The sequence below is a fragment of the Phyllostomus hastatus genome, unplaced genomic scaffold (assembly GCF_019186645.2).
Source record: "Phyllostomus hastatus isolate PE091 unplaced genomic scaffold, TTU_PhHast_1.1 phas_scaffold_21, whole genome shotgun sequence".
Lineage (NCBI taxonomy): Eukaryota > Metazoa > Chordata > Mammalia > Chiroptera > Phyllostomidae > Phyllostomus > Phyllostomus hastatus.
In genome coordinates this window covers 37,423,817-37,433,274 of record NW_025334017.1, presented here as the reverse complement: position 1 = coordinate 37,433,274, position 9,458 = coordinate 37,423,817, and positions in this window count along the sequence as shown.

The following is a 9,458-nucleotide window of genomic DNA, read 5'->3' as shown; positions in this document are numbered from 1 at the left end:
CTCAAATTACCTGCCTACCGAGGCGAGGTGGACGGATCATATCCAACATACAGAATGATGGCAACAAGCTGTCGCCTGCCCCGTCTCTAGCTGGACCTCCTGACTTTCCAGTCTGACTTACCGTGTTTATCTGATGGCTTACTTAATAGTTTCCCGACACTGGACGCACTTTGTTTTCTGCTGGTTTATTTCCTCTGGCTCTCCAGATGGTTTTTTATCTCATGTCCAGAAGGATCTCTGTGTTTCTCTCCTTTCTTCAGAGACCACCCTATCGGTGGAGGGCGGATTCTTGTCTCCATCTCTAAATACATCTCTGGCCCACCGCCCTTGGCTTTTGCAGCCTAGTCCTCGTCTGTAGCCTTAGGTCTTACTGAGAAGCAATGCTGTCCAATGTTCGCTCTGACGCTAGGCAGTGAGCATTCAAATCCTGGTCTTCTTACTAAGATTGCCACTTCACGCAAGTTACTTAACTGCTCTCTGCCTCATTTTCCTTATCTGTGAAGAGAGACAAAGAATATCACATATCTTGTTTTATACTGTTGTTTAGTGGATTCAGTGAAGCAATACATACAAAATGCTTAGGATGGGTGTCGGGTATGTAGCAAGTAGCCAATGAATATTGTCCTTAATCATCTGATTCCCTTATTCAATAATCAGGGAGCACTCAGTCTTGAACTCCGTGGATATAATGAAATCTTGTACTTAATATAGACCATATGTTTGTGTAAGTAAAAATCACATCAGGAAAATTAAAGAGCGAGATGCTATGCAGAGAAAGTTGAGCAAGCACCGGAGTGGCCACTGTCTGACAAGGTAACCAGGGGGAGGGAAGAGTGGTCCTGCCTGCTTTCCGTCCCCTTTAGCTTCAGCACCTCAGAGTAAAATCAACCAGTACTTAGGGACCTCCCTCGGGAATGGGTGGTGCACTGGGAAAAGGAAGGGCCATAGAGTCAGCGGGGCCAGGATCTCAAGTAAGTGACTTGCCTACTTACTTTGTGACAGTTCGATAAAATAAAATAATAATAATAAAATTTATTTTATTGAGTTATGCTGAGAATTATCAGTAATAACCCAAAGAAATATTCATGCCCTGCACACCCACACTCCATTCAACATTCATTCACCGCCAGACTAATTTGATTGATTGATTGATTGATTGATTTTTACTAGGCTCTAATTTTAAAGGTTCAGTTTGATCAGTCTCTCCCCCTTGCCTCCCGGGGTTTCCACTATCATCCTCATAACAGGGTTTGTTTTCAGTGTAACAAGGTTTCAGGCCATGTACTAACTTTTGAAATTAGAGGCTGCCATTTTCCAGCTGTGAGAGAGAAATGCTTGTCATCGTTTTGCCAACACGGTAGTAGTGTTGGCCGGGAGGGTGCGGGAAGCGGCGGCTGCTTTAAAAGCAGAGAATTAAGACAATAGTCCAGCCAAGAAAGGCAGAGGGAGACAGGATCCTGGTGACATGTGTTAAGTTAATTAAGCAAGCAGGCCATTAGGCTGAGCTTGCTGTAAGGCTGTAGTGACCTGCAAAAGTAAATCCAAGTCTAAACCCGCGAATACCTCAAGGCTACAGAATCAAAAGGCTAGGGACAACCAATCACAAACAGCCAACTGGGCTTTAAGTTGCAGCCAATCACGTAATTTCCCTTCTTTGTTTCCATACTTTCTCTATGTCAGTCTTCCCCTGGGCTCCTGTGGGAGAGCTCTTTCCCACTTCTGGTTTGTCCTTGCCGGATTGAAGTGGATTCTTGCTCAAATAGACTCTTAACACTTTTAGTACACCCATGGCTTGAGTCTCTTAATCTAGTTTTACCTGAAGGAAACCCTAGCTGAAATTTACCAATACCTATGCCAGAAATTCCCCCCTTTTTAAACAACTTTGGATTGAATTTTGTCTCTTTCATGCAAAGAGGACTGCCTAATACAGAAACCTACTAATAAAAACAAAGTGCTCTTTGCTTGCTATCTAAGCCCAGTCATCTCATTTCTCTGAAATTCATAGGATCCCCATAGTAGCAAAGCCCCTTTCCTAGACTGTGACTTCGATTTGTTCTCAGTAATGTAACTAACCCGTAACTACGCCACCTCCTCTCCCTTATCCCCAGGGCTCGGGGGAGAAGCCACTGCTCAGGAAAAGCACTGGTGTCGGTGCAGGAAGAAGGGGCACAGCAGGGAATCTCTGCTCTAAATCAAGTATATAGTTTTCATCTGTGCCTTCAAACAACGTTATCACCTAGGTCTTTCTCCTCTCTGACATTTCTTCCAAATACGCAGGTGCTTCGGTAGGGTGTGCAAACTGCTAAGGGTCAGTCAAAATAGGGAATAAAAACAGCCAACACCCTAAGTGGTAGGATGTGAATGATTTCCTAATAAGACCTGAGAGTTAAGTCAATGTAGCCAGAATATATTCTTGAACATGAAATGAAGTTAAAAAAAAGAACAAATCAGAAGCAGCAACCTAATCGTGTGAGCTAGAACTTGTGCTCTGAAGGTATGATAAGCTTTGGAAAATGAATAAGGAATGGTCTTTCAGAACAAAAAAATCCAAACACATGAGGTCTGACCAGAGAAACTCCAGCTATTGTTAATATGACAAGAACTGTTGGAATGACATCGACATTACCCAGCAGCCAAGGAGAGAGGACTGTAATATGAATGTGCGAACAATGATGACTTCACTGTACGAGCCAGCGAGGGCAGTAGACACTGGGGAGTGAGCATGTGTACTGTGTGGTCGTCACATTCAAAATGATTGAGCCAGTAGAACAATGAATCTGTGTAAAATTTTGCGTTACGCTTAAACATTTCTCTGTGGAAACTATAAAGATTCAGAAGGCTGCAGCTATAGGCACTGGTGACTGGCAGCTTCAACAATGCTCTGGCTCATGTACCACGTCTTGTGCAGTTTTTTTATGAAACGTCAAATCACTCAGGGGACTCAGCCCCACTATAGCCGAGATTTGGCACTCTGTAACTTCTGACTTTTCCCAAAATGAAAATCACCTTTGAAAGGAAAGAGATTTCAGACCATAGGTGAGATTCAGGAAAATACGACAGGTCAGTTGATGGTTATTGGGAGAATTGTGTGAGGTCCTATAACAGGTGCAGCTGAGAGGGGGACCCCAAATAGGGATTTGTGATGGGGTCCAGAACTCAAGGTGTCCAGGAAATATTAGAAAAATGTATAGGATGTCCTCCTCCCTCCCCCACAGAGGTTTGAGCTGGGGGAAGGGACACATGGAGCAGGACCATGCAGAGCTATTTTGTACAGCCACAGCTTTGCAGTTAACCTCTGGCACGGTCGTTGAACATATCTGTAACCTTTAACTGGTTTCATAGATATGTTAAATAGCTGTGGCCTTGCTTTGAGCCAGGGGGATGGAAGTGACTTTCCCCCAAGATGTAACTGGGGGGTAGCTCCCCCTGGTTACAGCACCTGCGTGAGAACTTGGAGAAGATTGGCTCCATGCCATGGGGCCACACCTGCCCAGACTCATTATGGCAGCCCAGTAAAGCTGGAAGAATACAGGAATACTGGAAGGTGTAACTGATTGTAGGAGGAGTCCGAAATGGGGCTGTGGAGGAAGATTGGCGTGGGGATTTAAACCCAGACACAGCAGCTATGTCGGGGGAGAACCATGCAACTTTGGCTACAGTGAGGACCACTTGGCTTTCGGGTGCTCCTTTTTGCCACATGGCTTGGGAAGCAGGAGAGACTTTGCCTGGAAGAAAAGGGGTGAAAGGACTCTTGCTGGTGGGCCATGAGAAGGTGCCACATGGCTTTGGATTAACTGGAGATCCTGGCAGCGACACAGCTGATGGTGCCGGGATCCCAAATCATGGACTTCTACTTCTTTTCCTGAGACACAGTACCCCAGATCAGGACACCAGAGGGAGAAGGAAGGGCTGTGTGTGTCTGTGGGTATCCTAAAGAACTTTAATATTTTAATGAAGACATTAAGTCACTACTCTAAGTCTGTATAGCTTTAAATAAATATTTCCTTTCCTTTTCATAAATCTCTGGCATGGAGAGACGTCTTTCCTCTGGCGGCAGGCATAGCGAACCTAGTGGTGGGTCCTTTCAGTAATACTATATCATACACCCCCCTTGGGTCTGTTCTGTAACAGTCCCAAGGTGCCTACTTTGAAGGGGACTGAGGCATCATTGTCCTATGCACAATGTTTCTTGCATCTTGTATCTTCTTCAGTAAATGTCTCTGTTTTTCATATTACATGGCTGGATATACCTTCTGGACAGATCTTGTATATCCAAAGGAATTAAAATCAGTATCTCAGAAGCATATCTACCCCTTCATTTATTATAGCATTAGTCATGATAGCCAAGGTACAGAAACAGTGGTTAGATGACAGTTAAGACATTTGAGAATGGGTAGTTTTTCCAAAGAAATTTTAAAAGGTGTGCTGGCCAAACGGTGTGCATACCAATGGATTAGAAGAAGGAAGTCAGTTGACTGGCTATTACAGTCATTCAGGAGAGCGGTTATGAGCACTCCCATTAAGGCAAGTGCAGTGGGAAAAGGAAGGCAAATATTTATTCATTCATCCATCAACTCTTAAAAGGAAGTCCTCAAGAAATACTTGTTAAATAAGCCTTGGGAAAGACAATGGGGTCTGAGGCAGCTTTGGAGTATATGGCTCATTATCCTGCACAGAATAATTACACCAAGAAAAATCATTTAGTGTTTAGGGCAGAAATATAATGTGTAGATTTCCACAAGACCCTCAAACTTTCCCTTTAGTCAATATATTTACCCTCTTTGCCTTCACAGTCATTTTGTTATGTTCCCTAACAAGCTGCAGAGATGATGGCTTAAAGATAATTTTTTTTTCGGTGGCATATAGCTGGGAAGGAAAAGGACCTAAAAGGGAAGTGACTAGAACACGGCTCTGCTTAGATCATTTCAAGATTGAATGAGTCTGCTTTTAAAATCATAAAGATACTATAAGAAGACAAAATTTCATTTTACAAGAAAACGAAAGCGAACCTTGTTACAATCATGACCTCACCTGTTAGCCACAGGTAGATAAAAGGAATTCCTGAGTGAGTCAGAGGGCCTTTGTTTGAGGAGAAAGTTATCACAGGAAAGAGGGGTGTGGTCTTTGCTTTTTTATTGTGCAAGTAGGGTTGACCAATCTATCATTGACGTGCTAACGTGCTGCATATTTGCTTATCAAGTGGTCACGGGTAACATGACCGATTTTAACATTTGGGATGTCACGTGGAAGACGGAGCAGTTATTCCATCAATGACTCCACACATTATTCCATGAGAGATGGGAAGGTTGCCGTTTTAGGCAAAACCTATGGTAAAGGGAGAATTCTTGTCTTATTCTCCTTGCTACAAGTGTCTAAAGCCCCATCCGTAAAAAGCCATCCCCTTTTGTTAAAGAAGAAGACAGCCCCTCTCCACGCTGCAACTTCACAAGGTTCCTGAGAGCTAGTAAGTCAGTGAGCATCAAGTCATTAACACGTGCTCATGCTAAACCGTCAATCAATTCCTGACCACTGAGCATAAAGTTCGATCCCGGGCCCTGCCAGCAAGGAGTTTACTTACACTGAATTGCAGAGAAGAAAAGGCATAGAAAGCTGACTGTATAATTTTATAAATCCCTTTATCAGGGGATCAAATACACGGAACAATTACTAAAAGCTAGAAGGCCACCCAGAGCACGCTTTATTAACTCTTCCCTCTGTCATGGGCTATCAGCTATTGCTTCTATCTGGAAACACACAGTGATGTCTCCCATCTAAAGAAACAAACAACAATAGTAACAATTTCTCCGAAGGCACTCCTATCTCTGCCAGACCGTGTCATTGTGACCTTACAACACTCATTTTTTTTGAAAATGTAATCTTTGATCCCCTTTATTCCCCTTTCTCTCAAAATCACTCTAGTCAGACTATAAAGCCCCAATAGCACCCCCCCCAATATCCAGCACTAAGTCGAATTTTCAACGATACATAGTTTATTTGGTCGATCAGTGGTGTTTGGCACAATGATTACTCACCCTTTCTTGAAATATTTTCTTAATGCAGCTTTCCAGTAATGTCCTCTCTTGGTTTTCTTCTTAACTCGGTGTCTCTCTTCTTCATTTCCTTTTTGTAGATCCTCAAGGTCTACTGATAGTCCAAGATATACATATTATATATACATGGGAAGGAAAAGGACCTAAAAGGGAAGTGATTTTAACATTTGGGATGTCACAAATATATATATATATATATATATATATATATATATATATATATATATATATAAATTGACAATAAATTGACAATAAATTGACAATAAATTGACAACAAATTGACAATAAATTTGTCACATCTGCGTTCTAGGCCATCTCAAGGAAGAATGTGAAAATGTGAAGATAGAACTCCCAGCTCAGTCAGCTTCCTTTAAGCAACTTTCTAGATGTCCTACACTCATGGTCTATTGGCCCCACATTAGTCACATGGCCACATCTAGCTGCAAAGAATGATGGGAAACATATTATTCTAGTGTATATACATTGTTATCCCAAATATGATTTGGTTTCTGTTACTAAAAAGAAGGGAGGGGCCCTGGCTGTTGTGGCTCAGTTGATTGGGCATTGTTCCACAGAGTGGAAGGTCGCTGGTTCCATTCCCAGTCATGGTGCATGCCTGGGTTTCAGGTGTAGTACAAGGAGCAACTAATCAATGTTTCCCTCCCTCTCTTCCCCACCCTCTAAAAACAAATAAATAGACTTCCAGCCAAGATGGAGATATAGGTAGATACACTTTGCCTCCTCACACAACCAAAAGAAGGACAACAACAAATTTAAAAACAAAAACCAACCAAAACTGACAGGAAATCGAACTTTATGGAAGTCTAACAACCAAGGAGTTAAAAAAAGAAACATTCATCCAAACTGGCAGGGGCAGGGTGGAGATGGGCAGCCAGGGCGGAGAGGACTCGCAGCAAGGCAGTGGCTGGGGGACTGAGGCTGGCGAGGTGGCAGCAGTGGACCAGTCAGTCCCCCCACACTTGCCTGTGGATAAACTGGGAGGAACAACTGGGGAGCAAGACAGACCATGCAACCCACTGTCCCAGCATGGAGAAATAGAGCCTCAAAACCTCTTACTGTAAAAACCTGTGGGGGTTGCAGCGATGGGAGAAACTCCCAGCCTCACAAGAGAGTTCATTGGAGAGACCCACAGGGTCCTAGAATGTACAGAATCCCACCCACCCAGGAATCAGCACCAGAAGGGCCCAATTTACTTGTGGGTAACAAGGGAAGTGACTGAAAGCTGGCCGAGAGCTGAGCAAGCAGCATTCCTCCCTCTCTGACCCCTCCCCCACATACTGCACCACATCGCAGCAATGTGGGTTGCCCTGCCCTGACAAATACCTAAGGCTCTGCCCCTTAAATCATAATAGGTATAATGAGACCAAAAAATACAGCCCAAATGAAAGAATATATCAAATCTCCAAAAATAGAACTAAGCAATGAAGAGATAGCCAATCTATTGATGCAGAGTTCAAAACACTGGCAATCAGGATGCTCACAGAAATGGTTGAGTATGGTCGAAAAATAGAGGAAGAACTAAAGGCTATGCAAAGTAAAATAAAGGAAAATGTACAGGAAACCAACAATGACAGGAAGGAAGCCAGGACTCTAATGATTTGGAGCAGAAGAAAAAAATAAAATATTCAACCAGAACAGAATGAAGAAACAAGAATTCTGAAAAATGAAGAGAGGCTTAGGAACCTCCAGAGCAAGTTTAAATGTTCCAACATCCAAATCATAGGGCTGCCAGAAGGAGAAGAGGAAAAGCAAGAAATTGAAAAATTATTTGAACAAATAATGAAGGAAAACTTCCCCAATCTGGCAAAAGAAGTAGACTTTCAGGAAGTTCAGGAAGCTCAGAGAGTCCAAAAGAAGTTGGACTCAAGGAAGCACATGCCAAGGCACATGATAATTACATTACCCAAGATTAAAGATAAGGAGAAAATCTTACAAGTAGCAAGAGGAAATGAGAGTTACCTACAAAGGAGTTCCCATAAGGCTATCAGCTGATTTCTCAAAAGAAATCTTGCAGGCAAGAAGGGGCTAGAAAGAACTATTCAAAGTCGGGGAAGGCAAGGACCTACATCCAAGACTACTCTATCAAGCAAAGTTATCATTTAGAACGGAATGGCAGATAAAGTGCTTCCCAGATAAGGTCAAGTTAAAGGAGTGAATTATCACCAAGCCCTTATTTTATGAAATGTCAAAGGTACATTTGACATTTCTAAGAAATGTCAAAGAAAAAGAAGAAGATAAAAAATATCAAAAGTAAAATGACAATAAACTCACAACTATCAACAACTGAGCCTGAAAAAACAAAAACAAAAACAAAAACAAACCAAGCAAACAACTAGAACAGGAACAGAATCACAGAAATGGAGATCACATGGTGGGTTATCAGTGGGCACGTGGAGGACAATGGAGGAAAAGGTACAGGGAATAAGAGGCATAAACGGTAGGTACAAAATAGACTGAGGGAGGTTAAGAATAGTGTAGGAAATGGAGAAGCCAAAGAACTTATATGTGCAACCCATGGACATGAACTAAGGTAGAGGAATGCTGGCATGAGGAGGGTACAGAGTGGAGGGGAATAAAGGGGAGAAAAAATGGGACAACTGTAATAGCCTAATCAATAAAATATATTTAAAAAAACACAAATAAATGAAATTGCCCTGATTGGTGTAACTCAGTGGCTTGGGCATTGTACTGCAAACCTAAGGATTGCCAGTTGGGTTCCCAGTTAGAGCACATGCCTGGGTTGTGGGCCAGGTCCCCCAGTTGGGGGCATGCAAGAGGCAACTGATAAATATTTCTCTCTCTCATCAATGTTTCTCTTCCTCACTTTCTCCTTTCCCTTCCCCCTCTCCAAACATAAATAAATACAAAAGAAAAGAAATAAAACCTTTAAAAAACAAGAAAGGTGGGAAGATGGGATATTGGTGGGCAATGGGCATTCTTTGCCACAAACACAGTGTGCTATTATAGATGTTCAGCTGAGGGGCCATAAACCCACTTGAAAGGCCATAGAAAGATTCCAAGAGGAAGTGATTTCTGCACCAATCCCAGGTTGCCCTGGTTTAGAATCACATGTGTATATATCTGTCTTCTCAGTGGGCTGCGAGCCTTGAGAAAGCAGGCAATCTCTCCTTTTCATACTTGTAACCCTGGCTAGGGGAGCTTTTCACAGAGAGGATCCTCAGCCCATTTTTGGAAAATTGAGGTAAAAGTGATGACGTTTTTGAAGAGGAAGAGGAGAAGATGTGTCAGCTCTGTCAGAACTTTCCCTCTCTTTCATTTTCACAGAAAGACCTCAGGCATTCTATCACGCAGGAAGCTTGTAGACATAATTCTTTGGAAGTGTATAATCTGCTCACCCATAAAAGGTCTTCTTACTAATGGCTGATT